This window comes from Ahaetulla prasina, chromosome 3, assembly GCF_028640845.1.
Source record: "Ahaetulla prasina isolate Xishuangbanna chromosome 3, ASM2864084v1, whole genome shotgun sequence".
Lineage (NCBI taxonomy): Eukaryota > Metazoa > Chordata > Lepidosauria > Squamata > Colubridae > Ahaetulla > Ahaetulla prasina.
In genome coordinates, this window is record NC_080541.1 from 29,134,086 (window position 1) to 29,156,508 (window position 22,423).

At 38.4% G+C, this 22,423-nt stretch overlaps 1 protein-coding gene across 1 annotated transcript in view; it reads right to left on the reverse strand.

The window, feature by feature from the left end:
* ZFPM2 (zinc finger protein, FOG family member 2) overlaps positions 1 to 22,423 on the reverse strand; it is a 378,775-nt gene that overhangs the window by 173,137 nt on the left and 183,215 nt on the right. The window lies entirely within an intron of this gene.

Genomic DNA, 22,423 nt, shown 5'->3' on the forward strand with positions numbered 1-22,423 from the left:
GGAAACAGCGAAAGACTGGCCTTCAGTGCTTCTGCCAGCAAAAACGGAGCTCAGGAGCCTGTTTTTGCTGGCAGAGTGCTCAGGCCTCCACCACAGGCGTCCCCGACACGAATGACGTCAAGCTGGCCACACCTACCCTGGCCACGCCTACCCTGGCCTCCTCAAGGTCAAACACAACCGTGATGCAGACCTCAATGAAATTGAGTTTTTTTTCCTTATAGCAATGCAGATTCTCTACAGGAATCCTCTATATTGGAAACCTTTGTAAGGGGCGGATACCACTCTTATTCCAGCTGCAGTAGTTAATTATTTGTTTCCAGATACAATTCAAACTCCTGGGTATGACTTCAAAGTTTTTGGCATCTGAAATCTAGCTATATACCTAAAACAGCTGTATACCTGAAAACAGGCAGCAGTCAGGTGTAACATAAAGGCTTGGCTTTTCCCAATAGTGGTTTTATTTTAATGAATTTTTGAATTGATGCTTATCTTTTTGGAATGGTTTTTAAAACTTCTATTTGTATATACTGTAGTTTATCAGCTTGAATGAATTAGGATTGATTGCAGATAAATTGTCAACTGACCCCTTGCAAAAATGCTGAAACAGATGCTATCATATACCTTCCTAATATAATTACTTGGGTATTGAATAAAAATAGATAGAGAAACCTGTTTTACGCACCAGATTGTCTCTGACTAATATAGCATATGATCTACTTCCATTTTGCGATGTTGTTTTCCTGATAAGAGGCTGCCTTTGATTTTGTTGTACATATTTGAATAATATAATTTAAAGTAATAAAAGTGAAATTCTGAACAGTAATTAACATCTTGAATGTACTTTTCATCTCTCATCTGTAAATAGCAATGAATATTGCCTGGAAATCTTTCTAATTTGTTGTTTACATTTATTTTATGATTTTAAAAAATGCCAAAATAAACCATCCTTCTTGGTTAAAGATCTAAAAGAAATTATGTCCTGCCAAAATAGATGATCTGTTACTTCTGTCCCATACTTGGCAATACATGATACTAGATCTTCCAGATAAATAAATAAATAAATTAACACAAAGAAAAGGCTGAAAGAGAAACCTGGACATATTCCAGTTGCTCTCGGAACTGCAGATATAGATAGGCTCCTAGCCAAGTCCTAAATACCTTGAATATCCTACAATATCTGGCTGTCCATTCTTAGATTGCTAAAATCAGTACAAGACTGAGTTACTTCCTGTCAGACACAAATAACCAAGAGCATTTGTTGAGTTTGAAAGTACAGAAGAGTTTATTACTGCTACTTATACATAAGAATCTAATCAATTAGCATCAAAGCTGAAGCGGCACTAGTTAAAGGCTACCTGAATTCGGGGGGGCGGGATCTGGACTTGGCTCTCTTTTGCAATGCAATGACTCCCAACTGATGACATGTTTAATTCCACCTTCTGTCTCAGCCTGCTCTTCTCCTACACTTTCCTTTAAGTGTGTATTTGGGGTGGGTGGGAATTAAAAGATTCTTTGTCTAGAAGAAAAGACTTCTAAGGTGAGATGTAACAGAGTTGCTAGAAAATTATTATAAACAGCATGGGGAAAGTTTAAAAAAATTCTCATATTACAACACAACATAGGGTCAAACATAAAAAGAAAACAAGTTTTTTTAAAATTAATTAAAGCATACAATAAAGAATGCAAAAACAACAACTGAGAAGCAGAAGGTGAAAAATAGTTGACAGTCTTATAATGTACCTATATTTAAAAATATTGAAACTGACAAGTAAGTTATTTGACCTGTAGACAAAGGTGTGCTAAAGGTATTAAAAAAGAAACACAAGGAATTTGCAGCAAGTTTCAATTAGCATCTTTAGCATCTCTTCTTGTGCAGAAAATGAAATCCAAAAGCCCTGTGAAAAAATTGACCAGGTACAGGGATACTTGAATTCTAATCTGCCAATTGACTAACCTTCAGCCACACAGTCTCTCTCAGCCCTAAGAAGAAGGCAATGGCAAACCACATCCGAAAATGTTGCCTAGAACAGGGATCTCCAAACTTGGTCCCTTTAAGACTTGTGGATTTCAACTCCCAGAGTTCCGGACTCTGGGAGTTGAAGTCCACAAGTCTTAAAGGGACCAAGGTTGGAGACCCCTGGCCTAGAGAACTGCATGGACTTTTTCCACTATTCAGAGACAGTGAAAACAAAAAGAAATCTTGCCATTTTAATTGAAAATCTGTAGTTTTATATATTGTATCCACAATATATTTAGCAATATTTATATTACTAAAGTACATTTTATGAAACAACAACTATAATAATTGGTATTTCTTTTTGCGCACTCCTATTCGCCTTTGGTTCTTAAAACTTACTGGTGATCAATGCAGCCACTTCAAAATTAATGTTATTCTAGTTAGGTGGAATTGTTCTATCAGTCATTTCACTACTGAATTTTCTACTAGCTGCAGCTTCTGGGTCATGCTTAAAGGCAGCCCCATGTACAATACATTACAAGAGTCCATTCAAATGGTTACCCTCACCAGATCACCTTGGGGAAGTAAGGTGTACTAGCCAAAGCTGAGTGAACAGGGGTCTCCAACCCCCAAATCGCGACTCTCTACTGGGTCATGAGCAGTTTAGAACTGAGCCACAGAAGTGGGGGATGACTGCATGTGCACATGCTCATCCCCACTTGCATGAGCAGTCAGTGAGTGTATGTATGCATGCTCCATTTGTGGAAGCAGTGCGAGTATGTGCCCGCTGCTCATGCAAATGGAGCTGCATTCATGTGCATGTATTTGCTGGTTGCTCGCATGGAATCATTCCCTTTCCGTCCCCCTTCCCCAGTCCGCAAAGCCAGAAAGGTTGAGGAACTTTGCTCTAGCAGCTTCCACTCCTGTTTTAAATAAGTGAACCCCATGGCACCAGTCAACTTATTAGCTAACATGCCAAGGATTGTGTGGTAAGCAGATTATTCCTATTATCTTAATACTGAATATTAATTAAAATAAACAGTTCCAATAACTGCTCAATCATTATCCTACTAAAAAAATAACTAAAAACATCAAGATAACTTTCTGCTGATCTTCACTTATTGATCTTCTGAAATACAGGTACTTCTCCAATTATAACTTCAATTGGACCCGAATTTCCAATGCATAGTGGTTATTAAGCAAGTTGTGCCAAGATCGCCAAGCAGAGGCACTCATACTTTGGTCATGTCATGAGAGCTGACTCACTTGAAAAGTCACTCATGCTGGGAGTGATCAGCGGAAAAAGGAGAAAGGGAGGGCCACTGCAGTAGTGGCTGAACACTATGAAAGATGACACTGGGATGACTGGTAGCAGATATGAAGGAGGCGTGCGAGACAAAGGGACATGGAGAGTGCTGAGACACAGAGTGGCCAAAGATCAGACACGACAGAATGACGGTGGCCGATTTTGCTACCTTTTTTCCCACAATTGTTAAGCAAATCATTACGGCTGCTAAGTGAATCACATGGTCATTAAATGGAGCTAACTTCCCCCGTTGACCTTGCTTGTGGGAAGCAACTGGGAAGGTCACAAATGGTGATCACATGACCCCAGCATGCTGCAACCATTATAAATAAATGTTGATTGTTGTGTGCCTGAATTTTGATCATGTGACTTTGAGGACGCTGTGATGGTCAGTAATGCAAGGAACAGTCATAAGTCACTTTTTTCAGTGCTTGCAGTAACTTTTAACATGTGCTAAACAAGCAGTTCTAAACGGAGGACTATCTGTTTATAATTAATTCTTGAATATTAAAATATGTTTTGATTTCAAGAGGCTGAAAGTATTGCTCCATCAAGTATATGTGGAACACTGAATGCTAGCAGCTGTTAAAGTAGCAAAGTAAGGCTGAGGTATCTGCATATTTCGTATCTTGTCCAAATATAATGCATTCGCTGATTTTATCTCTCCCGAACTTGTTCCATTATCAAGTTCAAATGGCACAAAAGATAGAGATGTACATATACTTTTTTAATCAGGTAATCTCACTGCCTTTATGTTGTCAGGGTACTTAAGCAGCTCAAAAGGCTCATCTTAGTGATAATTACACTTAGGGATGAATTTTTTAAAAAATGCACACGGCAAACTAACAAAATGAGGTTCAATGCTGAGCAGCAAACATGATAAATCAACCCCATTTGGCATCCAGCTGCATCTTTGCATGATATTGACCACTGTAGCTAGTCCAGCATTATTATCACTTCAATTGGGTAGAATGCAAACCCATATTGATTGCTTTTACTCAATCCCTGGTTTGCTTAACTGTAGTTTCTTTGAATAAATTACAATTAGTGGGGCTCCCATAACAAGCTAAGCCAAAAATAAAGAATCATGGTGGTTTTCAGATCACCTTGACGGATTTCAAATCACATATTAACCCAAAGCAAAATACATTTCCACTTAATATCATTATGAATCCAGAGTTCATTGATATTTCTCAAGAGGATCTGGCATATAATGAGCTTGGAGATACATCATATAATATTTGTGATTATTTATCTGAATTAGAGTCACAGGTTCCTGTCAACACAACAAATGAAATTAAAAAAAATACAAAGGCTAATGAAAAATCAACAACAAAGAGGAAAAAAAGCCTGGCAAATAGTAAAATCCATTGAGTCTTCCTGCTGTAACTTTAACCCATTGTTTCTAAATGCCTCATTACAAAATTCAGAAGTTTAGAGCCATGAACATAGTTGACAGGGAAGGAGAAAGTTTCATTGGCACCTGACTCAGAAAAGCTACTCAGAATAAATACATCTTTATTTCCTAACCAAGTTTTTTTAATTGTAAACTCTTTGAAGTAGGCCAAGAGATGAAATGGACTAGGTACTCGACCTCCATTGATATAAGCTATAAAATATGTTTTTATAAAAATACTTTTTAATAAAGAAAATCACTTTTTAAAATCTATTTGGTGTAGCAGTTCATCCAGTGGTGTGATCCTGCCAGTTTAACAACCGGTTCGATGATTGCGTGTGCGCACGCTCTCCACACACGTGCCTGATGCGCACTGTGCGCATGTGCAGTTTTACAAAAATTTACCTTCTGCCTCACTGCTGGGAGTAACACAGCTAAGGCGCGGCAATCCACTCTACCACGCGAATCAGCTGAGAAGATAGAGGGCAATAAAGCGCAGGGGCGGGCTGGCCCACCTGATCATTGAAGCGAACCGGTTCATTCCCAGCTGATCGTTGGAGCTACCAGTTTGCCTGAACCAGTCCGAAACTGGTAGAATCCCACCCCTAAGTTCATCTAATAACCTGGGAACTATGAGTTCTAGTCCCGCCTTAGGAATAAAGACAGCTGGGTGACCTTGGGCCCATCACTTTCTCTCAGCCCTAGGAAGGAGCCAATGACAAACCAATTCTGAAAAGCCTTGCCAAGAAAACTGCAGCGACTTGTCCAGGCAGTCACTGGGAATCAGATGTAACTGAACAGGGAAAAAATAGATTCTTAAAAAGAGGCAGCATTTCCTCTCCCCTTCTTCTTACACCAAAAAGAATCAAGGTGCTCAGCATTAGCAATAGCACTTAGACTTTTATACCGCTTCACGGTGCTTTACAACACTCTCTAAACGGTTTACAGAGTCAGAATATTGCCCCCAACAATCTGGGCCCTCATTTTACTGACCTTGGAAGGATGGAAGGCTGAGTCAACCTTGAGCCAGTGAGGATCGAACTCCTGGCATTGAGCTGAATTAGCCTGCAATACTGCATTCTAACCACAGCTTGATTAGCTTTCTTTCTCACACTGTCTTGTATCCCCAAGCTGCGATCATGTTTTGCTGACCATCTCTATTTATTGGAAGAAGAATACAGTAGGTTCTATTCCAGTTTTTTTATTATTATTATTAATCATGTTCATCTGTATTGAGTATTGTGAAGCACTGAAAGTCTTTTAATTATTATAAGTCTAAATTTAATCTATCAATAAGTGTGCATTCAATGATGCTCCCTTTCTCTCTCCTTCCCATACTCTACACTCATAGATGCTTCTACGTGCATACTCTTGGCTGCTGCAAAATCTCTGGTAAGGATCAAAGGGGGAACTGTATTCCGCACATTGGAATAAAAGCATCCCAAATATGAATGAAATATCAATGATAGGAGGAACTTTCCCCCTGTTGCTTTGTTTGAGCCTACATATAGTACTTACTCATGTTTCTCCAAAAAGGCCAGGTCTTATTTTCTTTTGACCAACGAGAAAATGGCTAGGCCTTCTTTTTGGAGGGTTTTAATTATTGACTCACCTTGCGGTGGTGGAACTGACAACTCCGCCCAGCAGAAGCCCACTGCTGGCCCACTTCTTCTGTGGCAACCTGCCGCCACTTGCACTAATCGCCCCAGCAGGCATCTGAATACAAAACATAGGCCTGGGTGATGCGTGTGAGTGGTGGCAAGCAACCGCAGAAGAATGCAAGGCAGGTGTCAGAGTGTGCGAGGCCTGGTAAGTAGGGCAGCTCCATACCCCAGCTCCACCCTAGCTTAGTTTTTACCTGTGTGCCTCGCCCCATCTCCTGCACCTCAGGGTGGGTGGGGTCTTAATTAGGGCTAATTTTGTGGGTGGGGCTTAATTTGATCGCATTAGGTCAAAAATGTGATAGGCTTCTTTTCAAGGTGGGTTGTCTTTTTGGAAAAACATGGTACTATACAACCCAGTCAACAACTAAAAAGCCATACACAATCAGGCACCATATAAATACCACACACCGAATAGCCCAAAGGACATATTCTGCTAGAGAGAAGTTGCCCAGAGGATAGGCTCCAGTACAAATCTGAAAATTCGGAAGACTAAACCTCTGGTCCCATGGACTGGCTGAGATTGGAGTCTTATAGATAGTCCTCAATTTACGCCACAATTGGGATTAGAATTTCTATTACTAAATAAGGCAGTTGGCAAGCGAGTTCTACCAGATTCCATCATTTTTGCCATGTTCGTTAAGCAAATCACTGCACTTGCTAAGTGAATCACACAGTTGTTAAATGAATCCGGCTTTCCCTGCTGACTTTATCAGATGGAAGCTGGCTAGAAAGGTTGCAAATGGATCACCACTGTAATTTCATGCTAGTTGCCAAGTTCTCAAATGTTGATCATGTGATCATAGAGATATTATGGCAGTTGTGAGCTCAAATATTGGTGGTAAATCACCTTTTTAGTGCTGTTGTAACTTCAAAAGTTCATTAAACAAATGGTCATAAGTTGAGGACTACCTGTATTTCATTATTATCCATCCTTCCAAGGTCAGTAAAATGAGGATCCAGATTATTGGGGAAAATATGCTGACTCTGTAAACTGCTTAGAGAGGGCCGGTTCAGGTGAACTGGATGTTAATTTTAATCTGGTTCACTGAAGTGCAAGGTAGTTGCAAGGACTGGCTGACACCGCCCACCCGACCCCTCCCCTCCCAGGATTCTCCATGTGGCCCGTTTTGGATGCCAGGTAAGTGCAGGGCCCATTTTGGATGCTAGGTAAGTGCAGGGCCCGCACAGAGGCTCTGGGAGGGAGCAAAATGGGCCTATCAGAAGTACTAGAAGTCCAGAAATGGGCCTGTTTCCGGTCTCCGGAGAGCCTCTGGAACCCAGGGGAGGTCATTTTTGCCATCCCGGAGGCTCAAAGAAAACCTCCAGAGCCTGGGGAGGGCAAAAACACACACTCCGCTATGGTGCAAAAACACACACTCCACTATGCTACACCCCATGGCCATGCCCATCCAGCAACCGGGCAGAGAACCAGTTGCTAAAATTTTTCAATCCCATCCCTGGCTGGAAAGCACTGTGAAGCAGTATATAAGTCTAAGTGCTATTGCTATTATTTGAGTCACTGTTGTGGATAGTTCTTTTCTACACATCTTTCCATCATTCTTAAGCCTTAATGAATATCCTCACTCCCCAACTGGAAAAAAAAATAAAAACCTGGGAGTAGGTTCCTCAAGATGTCATAGTCAAGATTTAACTGAACTAAAGGAAACCAAGATGAGCAGGAAAATGAAATTCACATATTTCTCAACTATCCCATAACAAGGAAACACTAGAATTTCATACTATTTCTGAAAAACTTTCCCCCATAAAATCAATTTCAATTCAAGATTATTATTTCCTCAAATTTGAAACCTGTTGAAACTTACTGTGTGTGCAACAGATCAATATAATCCAATTATTAAGTTCTGCTGAGAGTCTCCTTTTACAAACCCGATATATAGACTACGAGAAAGAGACTATGGAGATTCTCAGTTATTCAGGTTATGGTTGTAACAACGGTGCCTTTCCAAAAGGCAACTGGACTTTCTTGGCTTTTTTCTCTTGAAAACATTTCAGTTCTCATCCAAGAAGCTTCTTCAGTTCTGGCTAAATGGTGGGGAATTGAAGGATTTATACCAGTGGTAGTCAACCTGGTCCCTACCGCCCACTAGTGGGCGTTCCAACTTTCATAGTGGGCGGTAGGGGTTTTGTCCGATACTGAAGCACTTTTCCTTTTTTTTTATTTGACTTTTTAAAAAAATGTTATAGCATTATTTAAAAACATTTTCATTAGGTTTTCATAACATTCCCTGTGACAATTTAAATTTCTGAAAATATACTATTTGTATCGTCCATGCATAAATTTAGTTCACATTACGTAAATGAAACTAAATGGCGCTATAGTACGACTGCAAATAAAAAAGCTTCATCCCAGAATAGCTCGCGCATCTCCCCCCACACCACCCAGCTCTAACAGATAAGCAGAGCTGGTAGCCAGCGCCCCCCCCCAAACCCAATCCACGATGTGCGAGGTATGCACAGACGACAATACACGGCACATTACTGTGGAACCAGTGGGCAGTCAGAAAATTTTACTACTAACAGAGATACAAAAGTAGGTATAAAAAGGTTGACTACCCCTGATTTATACCAAGAAGGTTCCATACTCATTTACACTCTAATTCAGATGACTGTGATAGTACAGATAAACTCCCAAATGGCTTCAACAACACTGAGAGACGCAAGGACGGGCCTTCAGAGTGCTAACAACTAGATGACTGCTAGGAATATAAATCTTTCTATAACCCACCATTAACCTAGAACTGAAGAAGCTTCTTGGATGAGAACTAAAATGTTTTCAGGGGGGGGAAAAGAAAATCCATTTGCCTTTTGGAAAAGCACCTTTGGAATATGATAAAGTGTGTTCTAAATATTATTTTTAGAGGCCCAGCAGGTGACAGGTTTTCTCTTTGGTAAGAAAAACCAAAAGTATACATACTGTATAAACTGCGTGAAACAAGGCTTACTAGCAGTGGCTGTGAGAGGGATTTTGGAGTCACTAAGGACAACCAGCTAAATATGAGCCAGCAGTGTGCTGGCCAGCAGTGTGCTGGCTCCCCACTAGCATATTGGACATCTTCTGACCTGAGGGGCTCATCTTCTGGCGTCATATCTTTTTTCCTTTTTGTACTGTCCATGGGGTTTTCATGGGAAAGATACTGGAGTGGATTGCCATTTCCTTCACCAGTGGATCACGTTTTGTCAGAAATCTCTGCTATGACCTGTCCGTCTTGGGTGTCCCTGCACAGCATAGCTCATAGCTTCATTGAGCTACGCAAGGCCCTTTGCCACGACAAGGCAGTAATCCATGAAGGGGAGCAGTGTGCAACGGCAGCCAAAAAAGCCAATGCAATCCTAAATTGCATTAATAAGGGATACAATCAAGATCAAGTAAGGTACTAATACCACTCTATAAAGCCCTAGTAAGACCACACCTAGAGTACGGCATCCAGTTTTGGTCACTACACTATAAAAATATGTTGAGACTCTAGAAAAAGTGCAGAGGAGAGCAACCAGGATGATTAGAGGACTGGAGACTAAAACATATGAAGAACGGTTACAGGAACTGGGCATGGCTAGTCTAGTGAAGAGAAGGACCAGGGGAGACATGATAGCAGTGTTCCAATATTTGAGGGGCTGCCACAGAGAGGAGGAGGTCAAGCTGTTTCCAAAGCACCTGAAGGCCAGACAAGGAATAAAGGATGGAAACTGACCAAGGAGAGATTCAACCTAGAAATGAGGAGGAACTTTCTGACAGTGAGAACAATCAACCAATGGAACAGTTTGCCTTCGGAAGTTGTGGGAGCTTCATCACTTGAGACTTTCAAGAAAAGATTGGACTGCCATTTGTCAGAAATGGTGTAGGGTCTCCTGCTTGAGCAGGGGGTTGGACTAGATGACTTATAAGATCCCTTCCAACTCTGTTAATCTTAATCTAATCATAAAACAAGCTTGGCTGCTCCCCAAAACTGAGAAGGGAGTCACCCCTGCTTAGTAATTGATTAGAAATACATTCAATTTTTAGACTGCATCATATAAAAAAGGCATTTAACTTAACTGAAAACAGTGAAGAAACACCAGATTTTTTCCCCCCACTATCAGTTTACATTGTCTTCTAGAGACATCCAACCATCATTACTTGAACAAGGTTCAAAGGTACTATCAACAAGTTTAAGTCATGAGAGCAAAATGACCATAAAGTCCCAAATCCATATAAATATCTCAGGGTTAGGATTATCTCACCCTGTTATTTTCTATTGCCACTGGTCAGAAGAATCATATAAATAACCAACTTTTGGATATTTCCAGTTCTTCTTTCCATATTTTGGGCTGTTTACATTATAACTTGAAAAAAATGTAGTGACACAAAATCAATTTAAATTCAACACTACAATTTAATTGGTTTGGACAACACTGTGAAAAACATTTATGTTTACTTATTCATGTGTTTACTTTAATTGTTTAATATGTAGATCAATCAGCTTAATTGGTGGGAACCAATTTTAATTGGAAGCTATAATTTTAATTATCAGGGTTGAAAATTAAGAGTAACTTGTTTCATTTTTCAACAGGAAATCCATCATAATCTATTCCAGGAAAAACAAGTTCTGTAGAAACTGAAAGACTGGCAAATGAAATATGATGTACACCTTTTTGGAATATAGCTCACTTTATCACGCATCAACACATATATAGGGTTGTGTACTGCTTCAGATTTTATGCCAAAAGAGTACACAGAAGGCACGCATGCAGCCGCTGTCTGCAAATCTTTAAAACAGTTGTGGCTTCTAATATTGCTCAGCAATTTCAGCAGTTAGTTTTTCAATATGGGGGAAAACATGACCATATGCTCCAAAACTGTTTTTCCAAATTAATGCAAGGTTATGTACATGTTTTCTTTTCCTTCTCTGAACAATTCCACTTTGCAGACCTAGATGCTTGTCTCCCAAATTTCGATCCTGTTTGCAGTTGGATGGCAATGAGGCAAGACTGATGTTCAATCTGGACTGACTAATTGTTCTTTAACCTTAATTGCAGCCATGCAGAGAAAGCAAGTGTCACTATTTGGCTCCTATGAAGATGGTTCTATCAGTGTCCGCCTGCCTTTTCCATTTAGAGGCTGCTCCCTTCTCGCTAATCCCCATGCCATTCTTCTGCTTTCCCAGATGCTTGTACCCATGGATGCCTTCTCTCTCTCTCTCTCTCTCTCTCTCTCTCTCTCCCTCCCTCCCCTTCCCCTCCTCTCTCTCTCCCCCTTCCCCTCTCTCCCTCTCTCTCTGTCTCTCTCACACACACCTCCCATAATAATGCTTTCCAAAAGCACACATCCTTTCATTTTTCCCTTCTGGTACCAGCATAGCTCCAATGTTACAATAATCAAAGCAATAGAGAGCAAGTTGTTCTTTAGTTCCTATGTTTCACTGTAATTCCATGGAAAATGTTTGTAAGGAAGAATCGATAGTTCAGTTTCAAAGGAACAAAGCAGCAAGGTTCCTATATTTCAACGTAAATATTTTTTTAAATAAAAAAATTTAAAAAGGCTAGGGAAGGTTTGCAGCACAGTGGGTGAGAAGGTGGGAAAGCAAGGAGAGCATGTTTCATTCAACCTGGCCAGAAACTGAAAGTGCCCCCACTGGAAGATCTATAGTTGAATGCAATATTATCTTCTATTAAAAGATATATCGATATCTCTGTGTGTGTGTGTGTGTGTGTGTGTGTGTGTGTGTGTGTGTGTGTAATCTTTTAATTACTCCATGAAATGAAGTCTATGAGGTCTGAAACTAATACTGCATATGTGTACACACACATACACATAAAATAAATGCATAGAGAATAGCAACCATGAATGAAATGGCTACCTGGGAGGCATGAAAAAGGCATGCCAAGCACTGCAACTAGTCAGAGCCAGGGCTGCCATTGGAACAGAATGAAGTCCTGAAAACCATTTGCTTTGAAGTGATGGAAGCATGCAGGTCACAAAATAATCCAGAACCAAAGCTGGAAAAACACAGGTATGGAGAGTATTTGCGATGGGCTGCAATTGGGAGGAGACCATGTCATCAATTTTTGCACTCAAGAACCTGTAAGTAGCCCATATTTGGGATGGATTAAGCAGATAGTGTGAATCTGCCACTCTGGCCCATACAGTTTATATCTTAATAGATCTATCTAACATTCCTTAGGAAAAGAATTATATTTTTTCCTTTTGTTCTATTGGTTTGACATAGATCTTAAGATTTTGAAAAACTCTATTTATTTATTTATTTATTTATTTATTTTAAACCTTTTGGAGTTTGGAGTGGATTATTAAAATCATAGCCACATTTATACAAATCTACAAAACCATATTATTTCATTCCTGCTTGGATTCCATGAAATTTTACACTTTCATTCTCCCTCTTGCCCTTGAATAGAGAATCTTCAGAGGATATATTTATGCTATTTTTGCAAGTGAGGCCCAGTTGACATACAAATGCCATTTTGTGAGTTGGTGTAGACACGATAACATGAATTGTCAGTACAGATCTCGTCTAACACTCAACAAGTGCTAAATACTAGCATGAATCAAAGTACGCCAGGAATGTTAAGAAGGCACAACTTTGCTGAGATGCTTAGCAATTTGTAAAGGTCAACATGAAAATCCTGCACACTGCTTTCATTATTAGATCTATAAGAGGAAAAAGTATTTATAACTTTATCAATCTTACCGAGATTTATCAGTGGATAGGATGTTATTTGATAGGTATGTATAAAATATGTATCTCCATGTATTGCTCTTTGATGGATTAAAGACATGAGAGCAGACAACCCTGTCACAGGAGGAGGTAGATTTTTTTGTGATGCCTGACCCCTTTCACAAACATTTCAGCATTTAACATGTACCTATGATGTGTCCTTTTCTTTGTGACTCCTAATCAGGGCCCACGTACCTGTCAGGAGGTAGAATCTAGATTAAATTTATCCCCTGAGGTAGGTGCTGCCACTAGATCAAAAAGCAAATACTTGGTATCCTTAAAATGCAATCCAGCTGCTCCTACACCTTGAATCTGAGGCTGAAACCCCAGGAAAAATGATGCTTATAAATAATTTAAAAATGTTTCCCAAAAGAAATGTCTTCAGAAGAATAATAAGTGAGCAGATAAGGATTATTTCTAGGTCAATGTACAGGTAAATTTTAAACTCATGATTAGCACCACTGCAGCATCTGATAGTGTTCCAATCTTGATAGCAATGTTCCAAAATTTGAGGGGCTGCCACAAAGAAGAGGGGCTCAACCTATTTTTCAAAACACCTGAAGGCAGGATAAAAAACAATGGATGGAAACTAATCAAGGAGAGAACTAACCTAGAATCAAGGGATAGAATCAAGATCACGTGAAGTGTTAGTGCCACTTTATAATGCCTTGGTAAGGCCACACTTGGAATACTGCTTTCAGTTTTGGTCGCCGCGATGTAAAAAAGATGCTGAGACTCTAGAAAGAGTGCAGAGAAGAGCAACAAAGATGATTAGGGGACTGGAGGCTAAAACATATGAAGAACGGTTGCAGGAACTGGTTATGTCTAGTTTAATAAAAAGAAGGACTAGGGGAGACATGATAGCTGTGTTCCAATATCTCAGGGGTTGCCACAAAGAGGGAGTCGGGATGTTCTCCAAAGCACCTGAGATTAGAACAAGAAGCAATGAGTGGAAACTGATCAAGGAAAGAAGCAACTTAGAACTAAGGAGAAATTTCCTGACAGAACAATTAATAAGTGGAACGACTTGCCTGCAGAAGTTGTGAATGCTTGAACACTGGAAGTTTTTAAAAAGAGATTGGACAACCATTTGTCTGAAATGGTGTAGGGTTTCCTGCCTGGGCACGGGGTTGGACTAGGAGGCCTCCAAGGTCCCTTCCAACTCTGTTGTTGTATTATATTATTATATTATAGAACTAAGGAGAAATTTCCTGAAAGTTAGAATAATTAATCAATGGAACAACCTGCCTCCAGAAGTTGTAGGTGCTCCAACACTGGAAGTTTTTAAGAACAGACTGGACAGTCATTTGTCTGAAATGGTACAGAGTTTCCTGCTTGAGCAGAAGGTGGACTAGAAGACCTCCAAGATTCCTACCAACTCTGTTATTATGTTATCTATGTCAAGCCCAAGCCATCTCTCACACTTGCTTAGGAGAAGCCAAGAGTTATCAATCTGCCATTTTAGATCTACCAACACAACATTTGGAAGTTGCACCTAAATATCAGGTTTATCTATTTATTTATCTACAAACACACATACACAGAGAGAGGGGGGTATATGCATAGAACAGGGAAAAAATGTGTTTTATTTCAAATTGGAGCAAACACGCATTTGTTATGGCAATCCTCGTGTGTTTGTTGATGTTATAACATTACATCTTATTAAATGGAAGTCACAGAGATAAATAAAAAAGATTATGTGTGTCCCTGTGGCTAATTGGATTAAATACTAGGACCGAGATTACACAAAGGAACAGCAGTCACCTCAAGAACAAAAGGCTGTTGAACAACTCTGAAACAATGAAAGTTTGAAGTAATTTGCCATTAAAGAAAATTATGCGAATCTGTGTGATATACAGCATTTTGGGTATACTGTAGGGGTGGGGGGGGGGAAATGGAATTGTGTTTTAATGCTATTACTATAATAGACCACCTACAACCTGAATGTAGGACTGAATAGGCAGTGAGTGACAAAATGACTGTGTTATTCAGATAATGAAAGGTCTTTTTAAAAATGAGAAATTTCTCCTTGAAAACATTTGCATCAGTTTGGAGAGGCTTGCCTTTTGAGGTAATGTAACAAGCCATGTTCAATGAAAAATTGCATGAATGTAAAATATTATTTGAAGTACAAATATTCAATGCACTAAAGAACAGACATATTGCTTGATGCAACAGAAGATATGCTTTGCTGATACTGCTAAACTGATTTAGTTTCATGATAATGATTGATAATAAATATTACTTAATTAGGTGGGTATTAATATCATCCTTTTAATGGAGGGTTCGGGTTGTTAAAAACTTGTTCGAAACAAGGTACTAAACATATATCCACATTCATGTCATGCAGGAACTAATGCTATAAAACTATTTGTTTTATAGGTATGCAAGATTGATTTCAAATATCACTTTCATCTAAAATTAGCTGTTTTCTACAGTGAAACAAAGAGTTAATCATGTTTGCGAGAATTGGCTCGCCTTTGAGTAAAAAATGCTTTAGTTGTCTTAGTTTATCAACTACAAAATGCTTCAATTTAAGAAAGATTCAAGGTTTAGAAGGCTTTTGACTTGAGCATTGGGCCAAATCCAAGCTGCAGTTCAATGGTGAGAAAAGTAAGGTCCTGCATCTAGGCAGGAAAAACCAGATGCACAGGTACAGGATAGACAGTACCTGGCTCAACAGTGCCTATGATAGCAATCTAGATGTCCTGGTGGACCACCACTTGAGCTAGCTGCAGCACATTGCCAAAAAAAAACCTGAACTGGTCCTGAGCTGAATCAACACAGGGATAATATCAAGGCCAAGGGAAGTGATAGTACCACCCTATAATGCACTGATGAGGCCACATTTGGAATATTGCATCCAGTTCTGGCCACCACAATACAAAAAAAGATGCTCAGGCCCCAGGAAGAGTGCAGAAGAACAATAAAGACGATAAAGGGTCTGGAGGCTACATCTCATGAAAGTATAGCTTAATGAAGAGAAGATGAAGGGGAGCCTTGAGAGCAGTCTTCCAATACTTGAAGGGCTGCTATGGGGAAGAGGACTCCATAACACCTAAAGGTAGGACAAGAAACAATGGATGGAACCTTGTCAGAGAGAAATCCAATCTGGAATGAGAACGAATTTCATTGAAAGAAATGAAGTAAGAGAGAGAACTATTAAGCAACAGCTTGCCTCCTGGAGTTGTGGGTATTCCTTTGCTGGAGGTTTTCAAGAAAAGATTGGACAACCACTTGTCTCAGATGGTATGAGGATTCCTGACTACTAGAGCAGGATTGATTACAAGGCCTCCAGAATCCCTTCCAATCCTATAGTTCTATTTATAGTTGCATTGAATGCATTGAATTCAATGAGATTTATTCCACAATATATGTATTGTGCCATGTATTCTTGATGTTTCAGTTATAAACTCATGTGAGGTTACCTTTATATTTGCAACTTCTTCAAGAAGTTAAGACGATACTAGTTTACCTAAACTGTATTTAGGTAAACTTAGTATTCGAATTTGCAATCCATACCATTGAAATATGACTGGTAAGATATTACTGGTACACCAGTTTTTATAACAAATAGCATGTAGAGCGAAGCTGAGAGAAAGAAACATGCACTACAGAGGTGGGATAAAGGAAAACGAATTTGTTTCACCTTATACCCCTTACCCTTCTTACAGCAATAGAGATGCATGGATCCCATCCAAAAATCTTCATAGGTCAAAGGAGTCCCTTACATGCATATTAAATTATTCAAAACAACACATAAGAAGAACCTTACATACAGTTAAAAACAATTAAGAAGTAACACACACACACACACACACACACTCAAGAAAAACACTCTAATTTTTCAAACATAAAAATTAGGCATCTGTCTGTCCCTGTGTAATTAATGGATTTCAGCCTTGAGTTTACTCAGACTCAATAAATATCTGAGTTGCATTTTGAACTTTGGAAACTTGAGAGTTTCCCAGCACTTTCTCACCAAACTATTTCATTAGGATAAGAGCTTTAATTCCATTTAAAGGGTTCTGTTGTATCCCACCAGTTCCCCAGACCCAAAGAACACATATTAGTCCTATAGATTTTCATCCCAGGCATTGGAATCCTCTTCTCCTTATCGGGCTGATACAGACCTGATTCATCCTCTCTTCTTTCTGACAGGGGCAACAACAACGAGAGGAGGGGGCATGATACAACTACTCATTGTTTCGTTTCAGAGAACTCTGCCACAGGGCATAGATTAACACCAAAAAGTAGATGGCTGCGGCCCAAGAAAACTATTTTTCAGAATGCCTTCACTTGATTAATGAAGTCATGGCACCGACTACAGTTGACTTTTATCATGTGCTCTATATTCTTTGCTCCTTCTTCCCCTTAGAACTATCAGCTTCAGTCAGAAAAGTTTCATATTTTCCCCTTCATTTTTTAAAAATATCTGAAGAAAGGAACACTGAGAATTATGCTGTTAATATATTTGGATGCCCAAAGGCTAGCAATAGAAGGCTGTTGTTTTGGTACAACAGAGTCCTGTACTACCTCCATGATTTGCCAACTGATCATACTATAAACTTTTATATCCCACTACTTCCGATCAATAAAGGAATTGCTTATATCTGTGGGAATTTAAGCTTTGAGTACATAAATGTATACAGATAAGAAAAGAAATGAGAAAGGAGATTTCCTTTTGCTGATCTTTCATTTCTAATTGATAATATTTTTCTTAGCTCGCTTCCATGGAGATCTGGACACATGATTATGAGTTTATTGTATATGTGATAACAGAATTATGGGATAAAAGTAGGAGCTTTTAAAAAGAGTAAAGAGGACAATTGTTCATGGGATAGATCAAAAAAGGCTTGATGGCGTCCACAACTATATGATTGAATTCAACATTTCAACTTTGGAAATACCTTTCTACATCGATTCACCCACCTGGCAGGTATTCCAAGAATTGTGGAAGGTTTCACACATGAAGTGACTCATCCCAGATATAATTCATATGTGAAATGTTCAAGTTGATCCAGTTAATAAATAATCCCAGGCTACAAAAGTATTATTTTTTATTTTCTCTTATTAGTATTAAACCAATATGGTCCTGTCACTTGTTTGTAAAGTGAATCAGCATATGACTTGAGAAGTCACAGCACAGGCTTAGCTTGGCCTAGTTGGAGGCTGTATACTTGACAGTATCCACCAACAAGGAATATTCACTCACTCAGTCAAATTTCTTGGTAGGAAGCACTACCAACCAAAGTTCTTATTGTTTTAAAGATATGTGTTTCTTAGGATTTTAATGTTTTAATGTTTTTAATGCTTTTAATGTTTTTAACACCGTTGTTTTGTTACAAGACTGGTGGCAAAAAGGTTCAATAAATAAATAAATAATCTTGTAAATTTGAGCTGCAAAAAATTATTAAACAAAAGGGGAAAAGAGACACTAAACTCCCCATCTCCACCCTATGAATTAATAATGCATTGCAAATAACTTGGAAACACAAATAATAGCAATAGCACTTGGACTTATATACCACTTCATAGTAATCACATTATTAGACTTCCCCTTTTTAAATCAGATATTTCCACAACGCAGCAATAAAAATCAGCACCTTATCCATCTTAAATGGAATTACTCTGTCACTTGAATAAGTGATCCTAATTACTCCACTATCCTGACAACAAAATAAACACTGGTCCTTCCACCACATTATCCCAGTGCACCTCATCCTTTACTTCTGAGCTATTTAAAAAAATCTAGTATAGGAAGCCTAAGAATACAAGTTTGCAATCAGCTGTGGCTTCTGTTACTTCTGATAGCTTCAATTCAAGATAACATGAACTTCAATTCACAAAAAACTCAGGGCATGGTAAATGAGTTCTTTGTTGTGTTTGCTGCAGTGTTTCTCTAGAGTAGCCTTTCTCAATGTGGTTCAGGAGTTCCTTGAGAGACCATGGCACCTTTGTTTTTCAAAGACCAAAATAAAAATGAATGAAAATAAGCATCAGACCTTTATTATTCATTTTAGGTGCATAATTTTTAAGAATCCCTGAAGATAGCCATCATTTATTATATCACAAGACATCAACATAAACCTTTCAAACTGTTTGACAGCAAAATCTTCTAAAACAGAACTGATCTCATCCTGCATCTGTACAGTTCAAAAATGAAGCAATGGCCTTTAATGTTGCCCTTTAAAGCCCTACTGTCTTCAAAGATAAAATTCATAAAACACTGAGGGCAGTTTACAATCCTTTCTTCTTCTCCTGCCCTCCATTTTTACTGTATCTGCACAACAATTCTGCAAGGTAGATAAATCTATGGAACAATTACTCTTGGCCTAACCTCAATAATAAGATTAGAAGTTCAGTTGTCTTCATTCCTCATTCTGCACACCCAACTACAAAATCACTCCAGGCCACATATCGTTTTAGCCCCTAAAAGCGATGACCATATAATGTTCAACAATTATAATGCACATCCCAGTTCTACCACTGTTGTCTAAAAATGTTCATAAAGCCTATTTAGAAAAAAAAAAAGTTGGCTAAAAATAAAGCATTATGAAGCGCCAAGAGACAAAGCCTTTCTATTATGCAGAATCAGAGTAATAATTTTGTGGAAGAAGAAAGGATTGCAGAGGTTTTTATGACAAGCGATCAAAGCAATGATGTCAATTTTTTGACACGCTGGTTTCAGCACTGTTATTATGTAAGTGTAGCTCATGCCTGGTTTATGAATCAGCAACATTTGGCATGCCTCCTCCTTAGTTCATCTGCTAAAGCTTCTGTTTCATGACCTCATGTTAGCAAGTTCTGGTTAGGTTAATAGAGTCAGGTCCTTTGGCTAACTCCCTTCATAATTCTTCATCCATTTTAGCTGAATTTGACCAAGTATCTTTCACTGTTGTTGCAGCAATAAATGACACTTCTATCCATTTATTCAACCTAGCCATTCTCTCAGTATTTTGAGATGTACATTGTTAATATAATTCAAGATAGAAATATGAAACATCCAAAGAGTGTTTGACATCTGGCACACTTACTCAATTAATTACTGCGCTGAATTAATTAATCTGTTGGCTCCCCAGAGCCAACCACCACTCATTTAAACTCAGGCATGTAATACTTCTTAGAATATAAACCAATTTACGGAGGTATACAGTGTTTAAATTTTATTAAAGACTGAATAAAGGGAAAACTTAAATGATTTCTGTACAATAAAAACATTCTAAATTGCAACAATCTTGTTCAGTATCAATGCTTCAATGAAAGATAGCAAATTTTGAGATGTACCAAACCCCTATGAATCATGTTTACTATTCTCTTTTTATGATCCTGTAATCCCTTAATTCAAGGTAAAGTCAGGGCAATTAAATGGAGGTAAGCATTTGCTGGCTGGATGCCCTTCCTGACACCATGCAGAGTTCACAGCAGATATTTTTTCTTTGTGTCCTACAAGAAAAACATCTGCCACTACCTAGGATTGAACTCTCAACTTTCTGAATGGGAGACAGATGTCTTCACACCAGACCACCATGCCACTCATTAACTGCTTACTACTAGGGTTGAAAAAATTGCACACCATTTTTTTAATATAATTATGGTACTTTTTTCAACAAAAAGGATATTATGACTATCGTATCTGGCCACTTGGTGAACTGTTAAACAGCTGTCAATCTCATTGTACAATTCTGAGACTAATGTTCTTCATTCTATTTAACACATACAATATATTCCTAGACATTTATATTTTGGAAATATGCTCCAACAGACAAAAGCTGTGATTTTAAATATTTAGACAAACACTTCCCTAAATAAAACCTTGAAAGTTACATCTATTTTTATCCACTTTGCACTTTTCTTATTTGTGCCTTGAAAGGGGCAGAAAGCATGTAATAATTAAACTATGTAATAGTTACATGCCATTCCTCCATACGGAGAGATGCTTCTTATGTATAATCAATATGGAGACATTTTTCAGAGCAGGAGAAGTCTGACTTGCTAAATATTCTATGAAAATGGTTGCTATTGTCAGCGCCTTCATTCTATTATCCTCTAGGCAAGGCACAACATTGAAGTGAGTGGCATGCTATATTTTTTATGAAGTCAAACTATTCCTAATAATCAAATGTGTACTAAAGAACATTTCATCAACAAACTTCAATGACAGGAAAAAGAGGAAGCAATGACAACCACCACAGAAACCTGCTCAGCTGGACTCTTCACTCCATACCCCCTCCCATCTCCCATACAAAGCCATTGCAATAGATCTATGAAATGTAAAAATAGCCAATTAGTAAAAGGCATATTGTGATGCATTGTAGAATATGGGACTGGAGAAATAAAAGCTGGGTGATGCATACAATATTCTTAATATCACAGTATTTATTATTTATATCCACCTCTTTGAAAGGCCACATATAAAAACATTTGTGGTTTTCATGAGATTTTAAAATAACCCAGAACTTTAAGTCAAGGCTGTAAATATAAGATTCATAATTCTGAAGAGTATATTTGCCTATTATAAGACTGTGCATTAGTAATGAAGCACACTCTTTGTTTGCAATAAATACATTTCATAATCAAATGTATTTTTATTATTATCGTATATTCTGTATTTCAGAAGAGTGATTCAAAGTCTCAAAAATAGTAACCTGAACCTATATCTGTTTGTTAATAAATATCATATATTAAAAGGAAATTGTTCGAATAAAAATAATCATATGATCCAGCAACTTTACAAAAGATTCTAGGAGCAGAATCCATTGAAATATAGGAATAGGAATGTAGGAATAAACGTAGATGAAGTTCCAGAAGAAACTATGGAAACTAAGCATCTTATACCTAAACTTCTAATACAGGATTCACATCATCATGGCGGCATCATGTGACATATTGGGACTTTTTTCCCCCCTTCGCTAAACAGGGCGTAGCATGGCCAGCGCATGATGCATCTGGCCTGTGGGCCAGGAGTTGGACAGCCCTGATCTAATCACATACCTGGGACCACAAAGACTCTCAAGCTATGAACTGGCATTTAAAAGTAAATACAGGCTCATCTCGAACAGGCTGATATTTTAATTTAAGTTTACCTACAGTCATTACTCTTATTTTGTCCCCATAGATTTCAAACAATGATTCAAAATGTGTACAGAAAGGAGAGCTAAGTATCACAAGCTAAAGGACTACAGATTTTTCTCAATGTACAGGCATTTGTTTAACATCTGTTTGAAGTTATTACAGTGATAAAAATGTGAATTACAACCAGTCCTCCCAATTATGACCATCACAGCATCCCCAGGGTCATGTGATCAAAATTAGAGCAGCTGGCATGTATTTACAATGGTTGCAGAGTCCTGAGGTAACATGATCACC